General features: G+C 40.9%; 1 long non-coding RNA gene across 1 annotated transcript; it reads left to right on the top strand.

The window, feature by feature from the left end:
- The first annotated feature begins 1,011 nt into the window (after positions 1 to 1,011).
- Positions 1,012 to 20,551, top strand: LOC149917534 (uncharacterized). Its single transcript, XR_016467816.1, has 5 exons — positions 1,012 to 1,113; positions 2,810 to 2,926; positions 18,067 to 18,232; positions 18,989 to 19,209; positions 19,722 to 20,551. It is a non-coding gene; the product is annotated as an uncharacterized LOC149917534 (long non-coding RNA).
- The last annotated feature ends 1,187 nt before the right edge of the window (positions 20,552 to 21,738 follow it).

Below are 21,738 nucleotides of genomic sequence, written 5' to 3'. Positions count from 1 at the left end.
TTTCCAGATTCAGGGCTGCTTTAAACTGACCTGACTTCCACTGCCCATCACCAGGTTGTACCCATATCCACAAGAGGAGGGTGGAATCCCACAGCTTTAATGAGGGTTTTAGAAGCCCCAGAAGAGAGAGAGGAGAAAATTCTTCCTTGTTCAAGACTACAATGTTATTATACATATACACTATAACTGGTGATGCCTATTCTTCACAGAGTTTTTTCTTCTGTGCTTGAATATATATAATATAATACACGTATGACATTTCTTATTGTATTATTTGCAGGTTAGAATAGTAAACCAATAAATCTGAGAAGATGATGGGTATTATGAGCTAGTGTTCTGAATGTGGCCAAGGCTTGCACGCTGAACAAATACAACAGAAAACAGAGGCAGCCAAAAATCAACTTGGTCCCAATTCACCATTCTTGTGGTGTGGTGCAGTTTATGTAGTCCAACACCAGTAGATGGGCATAAAACTGGGGCAATAGGGCAGAGATTCAGACTGTCATGACTTCTGATTTCATTCCTGAAAGAATTACAGCCTAGGTTAAACATGCCAACCCAGAGGTTTCCAGCCACAGGGGCTGAGCTGTAGCATCCCAGCGTTAGATTGCAGTTTGTGAGGAGATCTGAATTCCACTTGCTGTAGCAGGACCTCAACAAAGCACAGAAGGACCAAAATATTCAGCTTTGCACAATAGGGCAGCCTATTTCATTCCTTAAAAATGCAGAGGAGCAAGATGAATCGTTCTTTCTTGCTGTCTCTTCTGGGCAAAAAAATAGTGAGATAAAACCTGGCTCAAACTTCAAACGCACAGTGTGTCTCTCAGCACAGATGTGAAAGAAAACTGGCCAGGGTATTCTTTTTCTGTAAAAATTAGTGTATGGGAACTGTTGAGTCATGGCCTGAACCACTGATTGACCACCTGAGGCAAGCACTGAGTCAGCCCTGGGAGCACAGGTGAAGGCAATTCAGCTCTGTGACTGAAAGGAGTGGAGCCTGGCTGCACCTCTCCTAGACCCCATTTAAGGGTTGACTGTCACTAGGGAAGGATTTCTTTCTAGAGATCCTTCCTCTATGGAGTCTTTCCTGTGAACCCAGGTCTCTGGATATAGGTGAGCATTCCTTCCCTGTTTGTTTCTTTTCCTATTTTCACCATGATAATCTTTCCAGCTGTAATGCTAACTGTGGCAATTGGTGTTAACTATTAAAAAAAAAAGTTATGTATTTTTTGACAGTCATAATAATATATATAAACATATGAATTAGTAATCAGCAGTATTTACAGATATGGGCACAAAATCCATGGGAGTAATTGGTGTGAACATTCCAAGTGTTGGCCATCCAAACATACAAGAAAACATGATCTACTTTCATAGTTTTCTATTAAATTTTATGACTATTAGCACTAAAGGGGATGTTTTTTTCAGCTGCTTTTTCATCTTGCAAGCATGGTGATTTATGTCACAGCATACGGGGACTGCATGTGCAGGTAGCAGACAGCTGGCTCCTCCTGTCCATCCTGCAGGGCTCTCTGCCATGGGAACTGTTGGGTTTTCTATTTAAGGGTTGGCTTCCACCAGCCCCCATCCTCACAGGGATCAGCGCTGTGAGGAACTGTTCTTTTTCATTTATGTATTATCCCAGAATGGATGTGGCTCTGGGCAGCCTGCTCTAGTAGTTGGCTACCCTGCCTATGGCAAGGGGGTTGAAACCAGATGATCTTTGGGTCCTTTCCAACCTGACTCTATGCCACAGGTCTTCCTTCACAATGATTATTAAAAGAAGGAATGGAGATAATGGCTTTTCTTTTTAGTTTAACCCAGACCTTTTTTGTTATTTTAATGTAAGCTTAGAATTTTGTTAGAGCGTAGCTGGCATCAGCGTTACACACTTCTTCATCATCATATTGTAAGATCTAAAATCTGCTATTTCATCCCTCAAGATATTAGTTCTTATTGCTGTATTTTATTAAAAATTGATGCCAAAATTTTCTTTTCTGCATTTGGAAATCCTTTCAGTCAATTAACAGCAAAACGTAAAGCTTTACATTTGGTGAGAGCTACTGTAATTATATTTACTTTGCAGTTTATTGCCATATGCTTAAAGTGATTGTATGTTTGTATTACACCTAAAAACTTCATTAAAAGCACATTAAAACTGCAAAGTCTGACATTCTGAAACTAAGGAAATGATGGAAGTCTGTTTTCCTTTGCAGCTTTAACACTCTGTAGGGAAATCAGAATGGCTTGCTAGCTGTTTAGGCTCAGAATGCAGCACAGAGGAGAGGCGAGCGCCCCAGAGCAGGATATCAGCCAACATGGCCATGGTCAGGGAGCCTCTGCTCATAAGTAAGGGTGCCAGCAATGGGGGCAAGGAACCTCTGGGCTCTGTGCAGAAGTGAAGCACCTGACTATGTTCCTTGGTTCAAGTGGGATCTGCAGCCTGCAATTAGCAGCTGTGTGGGATTCAGCTCCTTTTCCCGAGGGACAGCAGGAGAATCTCTGAGACAAAGTATATTAATGGGGAAAACTCCACTGTTCTGTACTGCAGTGACGTTTCTGTTTCTATGGACAGTGTGACATGCTGGCTGCTACAAAGCTGCTAGTGCCTTTTGCCTCGGTTACAAATGCAGCAGATAAACGTAGCAGTTGTGCTAGGAATAAGAGCTGGGTGCTTCTCTAGCAGAGTGCTAAGGACTGTTTTCTATTTAATGAAAGTCGAGATCTTTTTTTACATTTCAAGAGGCTTGGGAGGCACAAAGTGCATGAAACCTGCTCTGAGCATCACTCTTTTCTCTTTCAAGTTCAGGTGTAGCTTCAGATTTGAATATCATGGAGCTCTTCCGTTCTGGATTCTGGCTTCAGTTCGGAGGCTGAGGTTGGTGTTGGCGTACAAAGGATCTGCAGTGAGCACACAGCTGCACAGGTAACCTCTCCTTTTGCTGTGGGCTGCTTGGAAAACCGTAACCCAGTGTCCTGGTTGGAAACAACTAGATCCAACTGAAGTTTGTGGGATTGAGACTTATTTAAATCATTGGGAGTTTGTGCGCTGCTTTTAAATGCTATTTCTGTGAGCACATAAATCCCACTCAGCAATATTGCCAAACTGCTCTTTTATGCCATGTACCATATGTAATGGTATCTGATGCAAGCCTACAGCTTCTCCTTCAGCGTTTCAAACAAAACTTCTAGATGAGTTCTTCAGATGATGTTTTGTGCTGCTCCTTTTGCTTTAGGGGAGATGTGATGTTTTACACTGTTTAAGGAGAGGTCTCCCTTCCTAATGTTATTTCCTTGAGTCTCTTGCACATGGTGTTTCTCTGTCTCATTTACATTCTTTTACTGAGAACCTTAAATGCTTTCCTGTAAACATTAAAAAATCCACTTGTATCTTTAGCATCAAATATAACAATAGAACTTGTTCTTACATCTCTCCGTGGTACAATATAGAGGCATTGCCAAAAGCTATCCGCTATCATTACAAACATGGGAATGGAGGACATATATAAACAGAGAAGTGTAACCTCTTTCTCCAATAAGATTTTATAATAGCAACAGTGAACTTGACCCAGCGCATTTCCTGTAGGGATAAGGTGACCCGCAGGGGTTAATGGCCCGTGGCTTTGCCTTGGGCTATCATCTCACCCAGCCAGTGATTAATCCTGAAGAAATGCCCTTTGCTCCCATCATTATCCCTTAAATGGAGCCTTTAGAATTCAAAATGATTTTGGAATGGAATCTACTGCTGCCCTGCACTCCTTTCATTGCAGGGAACTTTACTGTAACTGCTTGTCACACTTGCATAAATAACCTTCAGAGGGGAAAGAAAAAAAGATTAAAGGACTGGCCCAGAGACAGGGAATAAAACTCCAGTGCACGCTGCCACTGCCAATAATGCTCCAATGGCAGAGTGGTGCAATAACAGGGGGGTACAACTGCTGCAGCAAGCGGAGGAATATTTGCAGCACATAGGAATTTTTGTGAGCAAGCACTGACTGTGGTGTATTTTCAGGCAGAAATGTGTTACATTTTTGATTGTTTACTTAGCTGCTTTCCAGACGTATTCTGGAGAAATGAGGTTATTTTCATAAACTGATGATGGGAAGGTCCCTGCAATGGGAGTTCACGGTTTGAAAAGCTGTATAAGGAATTGGGTTATTCCCTTGGACAGACAGAATGCAGAAAAGGCTGAGAATATAGAGACTGCATTATGATTCAAAACAAAGTTTCATCTCATCTGCTGCATTCTCCTGCACATCCATCATCTGCAAATCGTATCTCCTGGCATAGCGTCTCAGGCATTTTTGGGGCCTATTGCTCATATTTTATTCCTCAGAATGCAGTAAAGTCTGTGTTAGAAGAGCAATCTGCGATCTTAGTTGCTTCCTTACTCCCTTCTTACACCAGATGATGGAGGCTTCATACCTGCCCACACTGAGATAGACGTGACTGGTACACGTGGCTGTAGAAGCAGTTAATTTTACTTGCAGGCTTCTATGTTTTAACAGACACAAGTTTTCTAACACACAGTTTCAATCAATTAATGTTCCAAATCCGAAGTTATTGAAGATTAGTGCCAGACAGCCAGTTAAAAGTAACAGCCCTGGAAGCCAGAGTGGCTGCTGTGCCTTTGTGGTGTGTTTGCCAGAAGCTGCGGCATGAAGGTACATGTTGGATGTTGGGGCAGTAGAGCAGGCCGACAGCTGGACTTGATGATCCTGAAGTCTTTTCAGGATGAAATCTACATGATGGAATCCGGACTTGTATGTACTTAGTGTTGTGTTTGGTTTTTCTTGTTTGTTTAAATTTAATCTAGCCTTTCACCTTCTGCAGGAGTGAGGGAAACTCATGCCATGCTATTGCTTTGTGCTGCTGCTGGGCTAGGGCTGCCATAGGGACAGATAATGAGAATGCAGTTCTTTGGCTTGCTATTCCTCTTTCTTAACAGCAGTCTCAGTGATCTCACTTGTGCTTCACCCTCCATTGATGGTGTGTCAGTTAAGCCCTGAGCTTGCCGGGCATGTGTCAGACTGAGTGAAGATGCAGGACCCCTCAGGATGCCCTGGGAGAGCTACACCTGCCAGAAGGTGCAAGGCAGGCCAGGGAGCTGTCTCTGTCTGACCTGCTCCCTCATGTTGTGAAATATTTTCCCCATGCTTTTCCTCACATTTTTTTCATATTTCAACATTGAGATAACACTGAGTATAGTTTTTTTAACAATACAGGGAGATTCAGATTGGGTATTAGGAAGAACTACTTCTCAGAAAGAGCCATGAGGTATCAGAACAGGCTGCCCAGGGAAGTGGTAGAGTCACCAAGTCACCATCCCTGGAGATGTTAAAGGAAAGGATATAGGTGTGGCACTGAGGGACATGGTTAGTGGGCAGTATGGGTGGTCAGTGGGTGGCTGCACCAGATGATCTTAGTGGTCTTTTCCAACCTGAATGATTCTATGATTCTTCTATGAGTCTATTAACCCAGTGCTGCTTGTAGCTAAAGATATACCCCCTAAATGAAAAAGAATCATTTAAAATAATCTGGAAAAGAAAAAGTGAGCACTGTTGTGTTTTTTTTTTTTTTTTTTGCCCAAAGAAGGAATCAATTGTGCTTGCTTTATTTGCTTTTTTTTTTTTTTTTAAGATTTATCCTCCTGCTTATATTTCATGAAGAATCTAAGCATTATAAGCTTGTAATTATAAGCATAATTATCAACAGTTGAATCTTTGGCTCTGTGATTTTCTTTAAGAAAAGTGTTGGTACAGTGTGAAACCTAAGCGTGCAGAGGCTTGCCACAGTAGGTTGGCTGTCCATCCTGCGCTGCTCTCTTGGAGGAGGGTATGTGAGGCAGTCTGAGGTGTTTGCTCAAAGGCAGTGATGCTCCTGGTTTGTTTCATGTCTTTCTCCTGTTAAATACATGCCTGAAAATAACTTGTTATGAATTCTGTTAAATTCTCCCAAATGTTTTCATTCTGTGTTATGGACAAAATCTGGCACTGTGGAAACAGAAACCTGATCAAGACTTCTAAATTTTATGACAGTATAAATAATGGTAATAATTTGATGAAGCTCTTTGAGTAACAGAACAGCAGAGCAGGGTTTGGTTTACAGCCCTTGTCCACTCCTTGTCTATATGCCTAGTGCTGCAGATTGCTTTTTCACATTGCCTCCTGCTAGTAAGAATGTCATAAATGCCCACTTAAATCATAGAGTCATTTGAGTTGGAGGGGACTCTTAAGGGTCATCTTGTCCAGCTGCCCTGCGATGAACAGGAATACTGGCTAGGCCTAAGAAACTGACAGTTTAATTTCTATATAGGGTGACAACTTTGAGAACCTGAAGGAGTGGAAACTATGTTCCTGATGAGGCTTTAGTTGAGGTTTTAACTTGGTAGTGCAGAGGCTGGACAGAGATCTGGACTCAAGCACATTAATCTGTAAAGAGAGCAAAGCCAGTTGGTTCCACAATGCTCCTCTGCTGGAGAGCCTAAGACTTGCCTGAAATCCCACTTATTCAAAACCCAGGCAGAAGGGAATAAAGCAGATTTTCAGAATTTGAAATCAGAACTTGTGACTTTTTTTTTTTTTAAACAAAATTGTTCCTGTTCAGCTCTGTGGAATTCATGACACATACAGATGGTGTGGCACATAGGTGGCTTTGGCACTTACTCCCTCCTTCTCTTGTCTCTTTGCACAAAGAGTTAAAACACCAAATATTACTCAGAGTAATTTAAAATGAAGACCTTTGTTGTTTTGAGTAATATTCTGCCCTTTTGCTTCCAGCACTTTAGCTGATCATCGTGACCTTTCCTTTTCTTAAAGAGAGGCACAGGCAGATGTACTGCCTTTGCTGGCAGAAGCAAACTGACTGCTTCTTAAATCACCCACTAGAAATGTTTTCCTGTGGCAAAGTGATATCCGTACCATTCTGAGGTACAGAGGCTCTTATGCACAAGGGAAGGGGATGGAATGCACAGAGGCAATGCACAAGAGATCCCTCCAGTGTAGCAGTGTGTCTGGTGGCTATGTGTATTCCCTGGATGATATTTTCAACAGAAGGGGAGCAGAAAGCCTTCTGGAGTAATTCCTGTTTGCAGAGGTTTTAGTGCAGCTGCCAAGTAAGGGCAGTGGAGCCAGGATTGTTCCACAGAGACCTGTGGCATTGTAGCTGTGATGTGGCCATATATCATCAGCCTCTGTCATCCCTGATCTGTGGCCTCTCACATGATAACACAGAGCACTGCTGCTCCTTTACTGACTTGGTCCCTGGTTAATCAGTTTGTTCAGGTTTTGAATGCTGTATTCAAGCATATTTTTAACAATGAAAAGCTTTCTGTGTTAAGAGAAAGGTCCTACGTATTTGATTCACGTTCTTTTCTTTGCAGTCATTTTAGTTTTTGAGTTACTTGATTTGTAGTAGCTGTGGCTCATTATGAGAAGTATTTGTCAGTGAGGACGCTGAGGCATGCACAGCTCTACATGTGAAATTTAATTATGGGCATGGGAATTTCCTGTCCATTCCCTTGAAATATTGCTGCTTAAAACTTGATAGACTGAAGGTTTTGCAAATTGAAAGAGAGAACCATGAAGGAAGATAGACAGAGGGGTCCAGAGATGTCTGGTGTCTGGGGAGCAAAGAAAAAAGCCAGGATCCCTTATGAGCAGTGAATGACCTTGGAGCTATTGGAACAGAGGGAAAAAAAGAGGACACTCTAAAGGCACAGGGGAATGCATGATGAAGCCTGGCAAACAGCAAGGGATGGGTCCTTGGTGAGGGCTGGGAGAGAAGAAAGCAGCTGGAGTGGAGTGAGGAAGGTTAGGGCTGGAGGGAGGACTCTGGCCAAGGAGGCTTTAAGTCGGGCTGTGAGCACAGGGTGTGCCTGTGGATATTCAGTGCAAGGTATGCTGAAAAACTACAGGGTAAGGTGGGTGAAATTTTTATTTCCTAGATTTGCTGTGTGTCTGTCCTAAAGTCAAGACTATTCAGGACAGAGACAGTGGCCAGGTTTTGCTGCTTTTGTTCCAGCTGGAGATCTAGCATAACTCAGGGAGAGAGCTGCCTTCCCTCTGGCTCCTGCATCGCACGAAATGGATGGCCAGGTCCCAACAGGAGTACATGGCAGTGTTCCTGGCAGTGCAGTTTGTGACCCATCCAGCATGAGCAACGCGTTTCTCCTTGTGAGCGGAGCTCTGACCCCTGATTCCACTCTGACCACAGTGTGCTTCCCCCAGTGGCTGCTTTTCACCTCTGAGCATTCAACAGATTTCAGCTGAATGCTGTTAGCTTGGTGATGGAGCCGCTGTCACTTGTGCAGCTCCAGGGAGCTGGATGTTGCCTCCACGCTCTTGGGATCAAAACTGTCAAAGTACAGGCAGGTAGTAGGGAGCTGCTACACTGTCTTCCCCAGCCTGCAGATGGTGTGTAGATGGTGATCTTTCATCTTAACAGAATGCTAAAACTTGAAACTCAATTATGACAGTTGCATTTGCGTTCTTAACAATTTCAGGACCTGATCATTTTAGCAAAACACTTGAACAATGAGTCTCTATTAGATGTAGCTGCTTAGCAGTTCAAAAGATAATTTTCAACTTCAATCTTGTTAACTTCAGGTGCCTTTTTGGGTTGTCAGCATTCATTGGTGTGCAGGAAATTTAAAATGAAGGTAAATACAAATCACTTTATTGGAGGGAGAAAAGAAAATAGCTTTCCTGTGTTGATTATATTGCTTGTTTTCTTGCTTAGGATGGTAGACATTCTTGCTCTTGATTTAGACTGTGGAGAAGGTATGCTGGGTAATCAAGGGCTCTTCCTGATAGCATGCCCAGGTACTCAATTGCATGGCTAGAGCTCCAGCTTAGGGCTACACAGTTCTGCATAGCTAACACATAGAAACTCAAGAGCTATACTGTTTAGAATCAGAAATAACTCTTCAAAGTTAAAATGTGTTTTTCCATTTGGACAACTTTCTTGATTTATAACTTTATCTACGATCAGATTTAAGACTGTAAGCCCAAGCATTGTTTCTGGAGGAAGCAGAATGTGGACTGTTTACAATAGCAGCTGTTAGTAGACCCAGTTGAAGGGTGGAAATAAATTCATGCATAGTGCTCCATTGTGTTTTTTCTTTCTTTTTTTTCTTCAGTGCTATCAGCCATTGGTCAACAGGATAAAAATATACAACCAGTCTTATTTGCAACATATTTCAACATAACACTTCTACCATAGCCTGCATTGTTTGGTGCTGGAGTTGCATAGTCTACTGATGTGCAGATAATGTCACAGTTTCAAAGTAATAGCTCTCTGTTTATTGCATACTCAGTTATTAGGAAGTGAAAACTTCAGAAAACTCCAAGCTCTGAGGAAAAAATAATGCAAACATCTAAATTATGCTTAGCTCACTAGAATCTGAAACAAGCAAAAGTTAATTTCATACTGGTATTGAGTTAAGAAAGCATCTCTATCAACTTAGTTGCATTCTAAGAACTCTCACACCTTTAAGGAGTGCGAGAAAGGGACTTTACAAGAGAGAAAGTGGGAGAGAAGACTTGATGTCAGGCCTTAGTAGTGAAGAGGAAGAAAGCAGCTCACTGTAGATTGCAATAGCTACCTGAGTGGGGATGGGGTCAGAGGAGAGAGGAAGAGAGACTAGAAAGAGTAAAACACTTAACTGTTACTTGTTCAAGGAGTAATGCTGGGATAAAATATATTATTGTTAGTGTGATTCTAACATGTTTCCAAGCATCAAACCAAGCTGACTCACTTGCTGTCAACCGTGATTCTACTAAACTCCTACTAAATTGGCAAATGAAAATAAAAAATGAATGGTTAGCACATAAAGAGCTAATTTTTATGCTGGTTGACCATATGTTCTTTGCCATCTCAGAGAAATAAAGAGCTGAAGAGTGTAAACATGAAAAAAAAAATTGGCCAGGTTCTGCATTTTTAATATTTTCTAGTTGTTCTGCAGGCATGCAGCATCCTGACATCAGATCGGATTCAGATCTCAGTTGCACGGTGTAGAGGCAGATTCCACTGCTGATTTGCATCAGGGTAACATGGAGCAGAATACAGGTCACTTCTTTTGGGAACGTGATTTACACAGAAAGGCAGGTCAGCTTACTGAATACTTGTTCAGCTGCAGTCCTGTTCCAGGGAATATGCTTAGCTTATAGACTTGTGGGGTTATTCTGTGTTAATGCCAGGTAGCTTTGGTCTTTGAGCAGGAGTTTTAGCTACACTAATATTCAACAATCTTAAAAGATTACAGTAATTCTTGGACTGGAGGTGACAGAGGTGCAAAAAGTATTTATAAAAATCCAACCTAGGCTGGCCCAACCTTCTTGCTCCTGCTTTTTGGTCAGCTTTGGTGCACTTGTGTAAGCCCATCTCTGGACCTCCAGCAGAGCAGTGTTCTTCTCTGACACAGGTGGTCTGACAGCTTATAGGGTATTTGGAAGTGCTTGGGAAGGTAATATGCCAGGTGATGCAGCCCAATCTGACTCATGAGCTGCTGCTTTGATCTGGCCTTTGCACTGCACTCGTGTGCTGCTCCATATTTTTAAAACATTGATAATTTTCTCATTTTCCTCTGTTTGTGTAACTTGTGTAATCAGTATGAAGTGACTTGGTCTCTGTAAGTATTCCATAATCCGTGCTTGGGAGTTGTGTCACACTGATTAGGTGTGATGGTTTAGGATCATGCGATTAAGGTTTTGTTTATGTTCCTTGGCTGAATGAGAATTCATACACTTAAGGCAGAAGCAGAGAACATTAAGCACTGTCTTCCTGCCTACTCTATTAGGGCAAATGCTGTATTTTCATGTGGAATCTTCTAGAATGGTTTCTTATTTGCAAAAGGGTTGTGGCTTGTTTTTACTTCCCAGATTATAGTGCAACTTTGAATTAGCCATTATTAGTGGCTGCACTGTTGGCCACCTCTGTTAGCTGCACTTTTCCAGTCTTACTTCAATCTCATGTGAAGAAATGCAAGGAAGGCTGTTTATCACAAAAATAAGGATAGAAATAAGCTTACCTATGGTGAAAGGGAGCAATGGGATAACACATCCTGAGGTCTAACAAGACAAGAGCTTAAAAAAAAGAGAGATTCATGTACCTGACTTGAATAGATTAACCAAAAATCAGCCTCATAAGAATATTTTTTATAACAAGGAACCACTAGTGGAATCAGATAGTCTTTTGATGCTGCTACAATTCTTTTCAAAGAGTGCACAGACAGGCCTGATCTTTGAGCACAGGTGCAGAACTTTTTCCCACTGTTCCAGAACTCTGGACCTTCCTATTCCCTTTAAAAAGAGAATCCCTTTAGCATAAAAGTCTCTCTTACACAGCCACTAAGCCTGCCGTACAGTTACTTTTCCTACTACATGTGTTTGACATCTGTAAGAAATACTGTTGTACATGGTTTGAATATACAGCCCACCACTCAAGCCGTGCAGAAAATCTGGAGGATATGGCAGGCACTCAAGGCATCTGAACAGAACTTTTACTGTTTGAGAGGTACATGGAGCTTTAAACAGAATGATCTCGATTAGCTGGAAAAAAAAAAATTAAAAAGGTAAAGTATTTCTGTTTTAAACATTGGTGGGCTCAGTCAGTGCATTGTAGAGTGAAAGCAGTGAGACCAAACAGCAAATGTTTCAGCAATGGAATTTCAGCCTGTCAAAGGTTTAAATCTGGAAAAAAATCCTTTGATTTCTTCCTGCGCTCCATAGGAAATGATAAGAACCATAGCAAACCATTAATTCCAATTTTCAATTCATCAGAAAAATTCCTGCCTTTCTGTTTAAAGCAAATGAATAATTCCCCTTATGTGAATCAGAAACTTATCTGTTGATTTTTACTCATCTCTTATTAAGATCAATATGCTTTTCTCTATTAAAAAAATGCTTCCCTATTGTCCTTTTATATTTACTGATAAGAGAAAGGCAATACAAAATAATCCCCAAAATTATAAAGGCAGAGAGAAGTTCTGCAGACATCAAATCCCTGGGTAAGATTCTCCAACCTGGCTGCAGAGCAGATTACAGCTGCACTATTAAAGGTGAGTTCCCAAGGGGCTTCCCACATAAATTCTCTGGAAAGCAGAGCGGTGGGGGAGGATGGTGAGGAAAGAAGTGGGCACTGTTAGGAGATCTGACCTGCTTCTGTCTAGATGGAGTAGCTGTAGAACCACCTCATGGTTTAAGGCAACAGTCCTGTAGGATCCTGCATCCTCTCATCACCTCAGTATTTCAGTATTTTCTGAAGGAACTCGAGATTTAGAAGAATGGTGTCTGAAATATGGGGGATTGTATGGGCAGGCAACTGGGAGCTGACCTGGTGCCTGGATGCTGGGTAGTGCTCTGGCCCAAGGGTACAGACCTCAGTGGACTGTGGCCAAGAAACTCTGGCATGGGCTGAATGCTTCCAGACCAGAGCTCAGCCTTTATAGAGAGCTCTCTGATTGCTGGGGCCTGGTACTCCCCTGCCCCCAGAAGCACCATGAATGCTCCCAGCTCCCGGAGCTGCCCATGGCATCTCACTACCACAGTTACTGGTGGTGGGCTCTTTGGTGGCTTCCTTTATCTCCTCTGGAGATTCCCTCTAGGAATTGTGTTAATTCTCCAGAAGGTACAAATATGGGTTGTGGAGGAGAGGAAAGACTGTCACGAGCTGGAAGGTTCTTTGCAGGATGAATTTTCAAGGTTGTCATTTCATTGCTGTTAGCATGCACAGTTTTCACAGGATGTCTAGATAGTATAAATCAGGTTTTTAAATGATTTCTTTAAGTTGCCTGAGACCCAAAATAGACCAATTGGAGCATGTGGGATGTACTCTATGCTGTGAGGGTTTTCAGCAGATCAGCTGTTAAGACATTCCATCTGTGCATTTACCTTTCAAGGAGACACCTGGAGGAGTCGTGCCTCTTGTAGCCACCTCAGAGCAGTGCTGGCAATACTTCTCAGAATGCTGTGAGCATTGAAAGGCATGCTGACTGTATAGCCCACATTTGTTCCTGCATGGATACAGCAAAGTAAGCACTTTGAGGTGACAGTTTGCAGGTGCCTGATCTCTACCGTTTGCCTCAGCCAGGATGCAGCTGTGGTTACTGAACTCTGTGGCTGTATCCAGGACTGCATCCAGTGACAGGTGGGTGGAATCTCCAGGAGATCAGCCCTGTTGATGTCTTCTTGTTGCTCTTCTGCTCTAATGTTGTCTGTGCCAGTTCCCTCTTTTGAGATGAGGAAGACGAGGTGAAGAAGCTGTTAGCAAAACAGCACAGATACTTCATGTTTTGAATTTCCATGCCAGACTGAATATTTTTCAGATGAGATGCCTGTTCTTACAGGTGAATTGCATTGATTCCTCTGCTTTGGGAAAGGTCTCTGAGGCAGCTATTGGAAAAAGCTCTTAATTCTGCAAAGAGGGAGTTCTGTGATTGAAATTGTGTCAGTTTTTGTGAGGTATGTTTAAGTAAGAGAAGTAAAAGATATCCAAGTACTTTCTCCCGCAGTTTTTGTTATGCTAGAAAATAAGTGGAAAATGCCAGCAATTTTATTTAAGGAGAAAAGGTTGGCCAGTGCCAATGTCCTAGGTGATGTCCTGTCTCACAGTAAGATGTGTGCTCCAGACATAAAGATGATGGCAACACTTCTGCATTTGTTTCTTTGAGAAGTGCATTATAATCAGAATGAAAGAAGGGAGGGCATCAAGTGTTGAAGTCAGGAACCCAACATTCACAGCTATCCTTGCCATGAAAATCTTCCACCTGTTCTGTACAGGTGAGGATGTTCCTCAACAGCCTGGGCTCTATTGGTGAGGTCTATGTGGCCAGTGTCCTGGAGGCTGATGAAGTCCTGAAGCTCTGTGGCTGGGGTGAACATGACATGAGATGTGATGGTATGGATTTCCTCCTGGTGGCTCCCTATGTGGTTTTGGGCAGTGGTGCCGAGGATTCAGTTTCTCACAGGAAGTGTAATTTGAGGCCTTTCCACACAGCTTGTTTTTATGGCCAGGTGTACTTTGCAGTGTGCAGGTGAGGACTTTTTTGGCAATCAATTTCTAGTGCAGTTAAGTACAAACCTCTAATGTGACAGCATCTTGTGGAGCAGAAGTCTGATCCAGAGCTGCCCACAGATCACCATATTCAGACAGGTCTGATGCCAGGTGAAATCCAGAGCAACTCCCATTTCCCATCAGCGTGAAGCACTTAGAAAGTTTAAAGAGGTCACAGGTCTTATTCAAGTTCCACCTGAGGTGTGGAGGTTTTGTTCTGTACCTTGTGCCTCGCTGCTCTGGGCACCGAAGCTGTCTTACAAGTTACCTAAGGGTTCCCTCAATGAGCATCTCTCACCAAACACTCTTCCACTTCTCTGTGAAATGCAAAATATTTTTTGGAACAAAGTGGCCTTTTGCCTCAGTGGTGATTTGGAGCAGCGTAGGCCTGTAGGATGTTAGCGTGCTCTGACCTGCACTGCAAGCTGCTCTGGCCTTCACCTGAACCAGGACAGAAGGGGGGGAAGAAGGAAACTTGGAACTAAGACTGGGATTCAGTACATCTATGATTTATTAGTCTAGCAAAATAAATGTGGGGACAACTGAAGTTATTTGCAAGCACAGGTTGAATGTGACACATAATTTTGCATTTATAAAAAATGAAGAAAAAACCTACCAAAAAAAAGGGGAATAATTTAGTTTGGCATTTCTGAAACCAAATGCTTTGTTTTATCAAACCAGATTCATTAACACACCTGGATGCAACTTGCATAACTGGGAAGAGTGGGTCAGGGTAATAGATCTATGAGCTGAAGTCTACATCCAGGGCAGTTCTCTGAACCAGGAGATCAGGTCAAATTCATCTGGTCAAGGGAGACTAATAGTTTGAGGCCTATTCTTCTCCCTGGAGATACAAGAGAGCTGGAAGGAAAACAAAATGTTTTGTTAGACCTGTTTATAAATGATTAAGTCAGCTTCAGATGAACATTTTATCCAAAAGCCAGACAAGACACCTGCCTCTGTCTGGAGTGGCATTTCTGTGCAATTCTTCTTAGCTGAGCCAGGCACAAGCACAGCTGACTGAAGAGAGGGCACGTCCTGAGGTTTGGATGCATGAGTGCGGATGGAGAAGTTAATATATATTCTTGTTTTTGATTTGGAATTATGGTAAACATTTATCTACAAATGCAAATCAGATTCAGTTTATGAAGATTGATTTCCACATAATTTGACCTTGTCTAGTAAGTCTTTTTGACCAGGTGAATTATGGGGACTTTACGCTGATTTATTTCTGCTTATGCACAAAGCATGGTGCATTTGTTCATTTATTATGCATAGCACATCAGACTCAGGAAGATTATATCATTTGAAAATTAAATTTCATGCATTTGTGTTTTAACACAGACCTCACTTCAGCTGTTTGACTTTCTATAGCCCTGTCCTACAACCTGAAGAAAATCCCTAAAAAACAAATGACTATTTTGTGCATTCTGAATTTCAGAGAATAATCCCAGGTCTGTCACTGCTCTGTGTATACTCATGCTGGGGCAGAAGAAAAAGACAGAACAGTGTAATGTTACTGTAAGGATTTTACCCTAATCTGTGTCCCCAAAAACCAACATGACTTCATTATAGTTGTATAGCTGTTTTATCACTATACAGAGAATGTGCCAGTATTTGGTTGCTTTATCCTTATTCAGTATTCCTTGGTGGGTTTCTATTACTGTCTTTAAACCATAACTGTATCTAACCAATCTGTGTGAGAAGATAATTATGATTTTAATTACTCTTCTTATATTATTACTTTATATTTTAGTTGAAATAACTTTCTTTTGACTACCATTATTTTTCTTTTTCGCGTACATTTGAACTTTTAGACAATATCATGTACTCCTTTAATCAATTGTTCCTTCTAGAATGTTTCTTATTGTAGTGAAATTGTTTCAACAACGACATCTTTGGCATCTCCCTAGATACCTCTTTGCATCTATTTCAACAAATTGCAGGCTATTTGTCATTATTAATTGTTTACAGTCTTTCAAGCTGTCCATGATTTATCTCAAATTATTTAATACAGATCCCTCATTTTTTTAAAAAATATGAAGCTGAATTATGTCATTGAGGCAATTAACTCCATAAAGAGGGAGTGGGGATATTCTGTTCATTGAAAAACAGTTGTGCTTTGGCAGCTGTGTAGTAAGACAGTAGATAGTCATGTATTCCTTCCAAGCAAGTAACAATAAAAACATATGTATATAGATGTGTATAGACACACATCTATATATAGATAGGTAGATTCACACTTTTATTTTGTAATAGAATTGTGGCTGTATTAAGGCCAACATGTTCTGGGATTCTTCACTTATATGGCCATATTTAGAGGGTCTTAATTCTGCAAAACGTTTGTGTGTGTGACAGCATGGAATTACACTGCCAGAAGAATTAAGGTGCCTAAGGAGATGCTTGTAAGATCTTTTAGTAAGTTTGAGCTTCGGGCTTGAAGTTAAATCAATTCTAAAATAATATTAGATAGATTTTTCTCATAATAAAATTGTGAATATTTAAACAGTAGATACCTGTTATCAACTTGCCAGTGACAGAAGCAAGCAATGAGTCCTATAAGGAACCTTTTTTTTAATGATGATAGAGATCTAATTTCTAGCCCTCCAACTACTCATACTTTGAGGCTGAATAGCATACCTCAGACATGTACATTTTCAGTAGAAAAACATCCACGTTTGAGAGGAAAAATATATTTCCCTGGAAGAGGCTGATAAAAATTAAATAGTAGGTGTTTGAAACTGCTCAGCTGCTTAGAAAGTTCGAATTTTATGAAAGGAAAAAAATTTGTACCCAAAGAGTAGACAGCATATTAAAAATGCATGAAAAACTGAAAGAGAAACAAAACAAAAAATCCAACAACAATATATTGTGGAAATGTGTGATAAAATCAACTTCTCAGTGAATCGTGCATCTTTACAGCTGAATGATGATAACTCATGGCTCTGCTGAGAGTCTCAGAATATTTAGTATTTTTTTTAAAGCTTCAACTCTTAAATTCATATGATTACAGTGGGAATTCCAACTTTAAATTGGAGTAAGTCCCTGCCTTCACCACAGAGCTACAAGACATGTTCATGAATACTCTAAAGACTTAGAAATCAAAAGACAGGTAAAAGCAACCTGTAAATTTGTTTGTGTAGGCTTTTATTACTTTTAGATTGTAAATAAATTTTGTTTCATCTGGAGACTGCTTTATTCAAAATGAGTAACAATCTACAATACTGAGCTGAAGACAGGAACACAATGAAATGAGAGCCTACACAGCAGTCTTTAATTTAATATAGGATTGCAAAGTGACAAACTCTATCTTGGTAAACTAAAGCTCTTGCAATAAAGGTTAATGAGCAAAAATGTAATCTACCTTACTGGCAGAGAGAAGATCCACCCAGCTGCAGTGTGTACCCAAGGTACAACTGACATTCATTACCAGCTGTGTGTAAAGAACCCAATAAATGGTGACTAGGCAGGCAAACTATTGATTTTCCCCACTGTTATTTTTGGGTAATAAACTTGCTGACATAACCAAAGAACAAGACTGTTCCAAGAATTATGGCAAACTTACCCCTTTGAAACTCTGGCATGTCCTTTCAGTGTTCACTGTGGTCAGTTCCTGGGACCAGAACAGCTGATAACACATAAGCAATGTTACTGAAATTTGCAGGATCAGGTACTGCAAAATTGGGAAGGGCCATAATCAAGGTTATGTGTAACTCCAGTGTTTTATGAGCTTGAATCTACATTTTAACTAATGTGGCTGGTGAATCTTAGCACTTGTACTTGATGGTGGAAGCTGGTCTTTCTAGTTATGACCTAAGGAATCCATTTCTCTTCATGCTGATAAAAGTGGATTTCATAGAAGATGCTACATGTGACTGCAAATCTTGCTTCAGAAGCATCACTGATGCAGCTTTTGATAGGTGACATGCTATCTCTTTAAGAGGACAACCACAAGCAGTATTCGGTCTCTCCTCTTCAGACACCCTCCAGCAGGTATCACTGTGTTCCCTACAGGTGAAAGGAATTTGTCTGAAGCTCCAGTCACTTGGTTACAGAAAGCTCTGCAGGAGTTTAAAAAAAGTCAGCCAGTGGTAACTGATGTTGTGAAAACCACAAAGATGCTTGTATCTTCTGTGTGAGTACTTACAAAAAATAACCTGGAAACTTGGCACAAAAAGAGGTGATTATTTTTCTTAAATGTCTTTATAACTTTTCAGCCACACTTATAGTCTTATATAGGAGGGGAATAAAGGACTGAGTAGTAAAAAAGGGAAGAGTCACAAATGTTACAGGAAAAGCAGCAGAAAAAGGGCTTTTTGGTGTAAGCAGAGCGTCTTGTCTGAACAGCCAGAGGAAGTAGGCACTTTCATCTGCATTGGAGAATAGCTTTCCAACTTGAAGTGGTTATATAGATACTGGCAAAAAAAAAAAGTGAAAGGATGTGAAAGATGTCAAAAAGACATTTTTGAGCTTCTAATTTGGGGGGCTGATGTCTGCATTCTTGAATTCTCAAGAGAAGTTAATTTATATTTTCTGACCCCTTGCAATTGATAGCATCCTTTACAAAGAGGGACTTTTCAATGTTTGCTTTCCAAGCCAGGGGATGGGTTTGTGTCAGAATCCTTGTTGCAGAGCTCTGTGAGTGCTAGATCCACTCAAACTGGAAATCACAGGAATGTCTTAATGCAGAACAATGTTTTCTCCTATTCTAACTGAAAACAAAGCCTTTCTGATATTTGATCAAGTATAATAAACCAACTGAGGTGGATATGTCAGCCTGGACATGTAAAGAACTGCAAAGCCACCAGCACTTGAAATTGCAGCTTTATGATGGGAAGTTACAGCAACCATAGTCATCAAGAACAGGGATCAAAAAAAAAAAAAAAAAAAAACTGAGTAGATGTTATTTTCCTTGAGCGCTTCATTTCTCCCTTAGGTATTTCAGTTGTTTTGTCATTTGAGTTTTGGAGATCTGTCCAGTTCCCAGATCCAGAGTTTCATGAAATGCAACGCATATGAAATACTATAACATGGCACCTGAAGTAGGTCCTTCCTGGACTGCTCCCCCTGCTTCTTCATCCCCAGACATCTTGTCCCTGGAGGGAATTCACTGCATATTGCCTTGGGCTGCAATTACCTGCTTCAAGCTCACACTGGGTGCGTTCACAGTCCTTTACAACAAAGCTAACTCAGGTTTCTATGCTGAAATTGTTTCTCTTGGATAATGTTAATTGAGGTGAGGGTGTCTGCAACGTAAAATTTCATTTGGAGAGCTGTGCCTACGCCAATACTAAGGGAACTGCTGATGGTAATACTGTTTCTTGGCCTACGTCCCTTGATCCTTACCATTACAGTGCACAAAGCTACTGAAACATATCTAAGGAATCTTTCTGTTCAGATAGACAAGGAGCGAGGTACTGGAGCAGGTACTGTAATGACCTTGCAATGACCTACAGGATATTTATACTAGCAGCTGGTGAATTGTATTGGTTTAAGTTAATAACTCTTGCTGGTCTTGGGTCAACCAATATAAACTGGATATAACTTTATATTTGATTTAAAAATGTTTTGTATGTAGTTAATATTTAAGTCAGGGCAAAGTTCTAAAATGCCTATTTATTTCTGCCTGTTGTGACTTTCTTACACCCTTCAACATTTCTTGCTTCCAGTCTTCCTGTCCATTTTTAGCTGGCTGTCCCTGGTGCTTGGCTCCATCCCTGGGCAGCAGCAGCCGTAACTGCGGGAGGCAGCATGTGGTGGGACAGAACTGGGGAACCTTTCAGTAGCCTCCAGTTTCCTCCAGAATTAGTTCCCTTCTCAAGGTGCTCTTGTTCCAGATCTGCCATGAGGGGTACTTGTGAGTTATCCCTGTGCGATTGACTATGCAAAGAAGAATGCAAGACAATTAAATTTAGGCTTATTTTTTAATGGGAAGAAGTGTTAAATCACCATGAAGTTTTGTGGGAGCTGCTTCAATTGGCCCAAGGAATGAGCCTGGACAAAATCTAATGTTAGTTTTGAAATTCTATACTTTCAAGGGTGTTTCTATCTCATTAACACAACGTGATCTTTCTGTGCACTTCATGACACTGTATTTTTGCTGTCCAACTGGGCTCTCGTCAATGGGATTGTTGTGCTCTCCCCAGTGAAATTGTAAGCATTCATGCTTGCAGCAGAAGTTTTACCAAGCATCTATTCATATCGTAATGGATTATTGACATAACACAGCAGACTGTTATGAAGTATTCCACTATGTGTAATTAGAGAGTATTTAATCCGCATAATAAAAATCCATATGAGAAGTTGTTGTAATTCATGCCCCAAAGCTGCTTATCTATATGAAGTAACTATTTTGCCCTATAGATTTAGAGATGGAAAACAGCATTTTGAAAAAATCTAATGTAAATTCAAGATGACTAAAAAGGTGCTTTTACACAGTAATCCAGATGTGGGCAATTTGATTTTTTTTTTTAAGAAAATAAAATGGCATATGGATTTGAGCATTAGCTTCCAACTTTCACCTTGGATCATGTTTTTTACAGCCATTTCATAAATCTTTACTTTCCCACTCCTCGTGCCTTTGGGAGGATGCCAAGGCAGGATACAGGAGCCTGCTCAGGGTCTTCCTGCAAGGGCTGGGGGAAGAGTGAGGGAGGTGCTCTGTACTGTGGCACAGTGTGATGTTTTGAACAATTCATCACCCCGTGCTCCCACAGAATGGGCAAAAGGTCGAGCTAGCATCTGTATGTCATTTAAGATCTAGTCAGGTATGTAAAGTACAGCGTAACTGGGAATATGAGTGATTCATAGAGCATTGCGGGGTGCTCTATTTTAGGGGAAATTTAGGGTTAAAAAACATGAGGGCACAGAAGCTGTGACTGATAAAGCAGTCTGGAGCTGAGCGAGAAACCAGGAAGTAGGAGGAATATTTCATTCCTACAACCTGCTCAGGCTACCTTTGTGCACGCTTTTACCAGATCAAAACTTGTAAAGAAATCAGTGCTAACAGGAAAACAGAGCTCAAAATGTTTGCAAAGATGTTTATTCTTTTAAATTTTTCTTATCTTTTACGTGTCTTAATAAATAATGTCATAATTTTTATTTTGCTAAGGAATCTCCTTGAGTTCAGAATTAGGCAAAGCTGAAGGAAGTTAACTTTCATTGCACAGAGAGGTTTAGTTCAGCCGCTGCTGCTGCTTGTTACGTCATGGTGAAAATCTGTCCCTAAGTAGCCTAAAAACAGACAAATGAAATAAAGAAAAAAAAAAACAGAGGTAAAACCTCAACTATAATTTTCACATCAGCCTTTAACAGTCAGAATACAATACAGCCATTTTGTGGTATCATAAAGGGTTGTTAGTTGCTCTTCTGGTGATTTAAAGCCCTAAAATTGTCAGCATAGTCTAGAATATTATTGGGCACAAAAGAAAACTACACTGCATAAATTCCATAGCACCTTTTCAATTTGGCATCAAAATAATAAACTCAATTATTTGAAGAAAGGCATGCATAGGGAGTACGGTAGGCTTGTCATAGCTTTTGTGAACTGGTATGTGTGTGCTGAATTATGCAGAAGTGTAGTTCACAAAGAACAGAAAATTTGTGCTGACACATGAAGGTACGGCAATATTCAGGTGAGCAAGTCCTACAGAGCAACATTTAAGCACCCACTGCAGAACTCTTACT

This window comes from Phasianus colchicus, chromosome 6 (assembly GCF_987193195.1).
Source record: "Phasianus colchicus chromosome 6, bPhaCol1.hap1.1, whole genome shotgun sequence".
In the NCBI taxonomy this organism is placed as follows: Eukaryota; Metazoa; Chordata; class Aves; order Galliformes; family Phasianidae; genus Phasianus; species Phasianus colchicus.
This window is presented reverse-complemented; position numbering and strand designations above follow the sequence as displayed.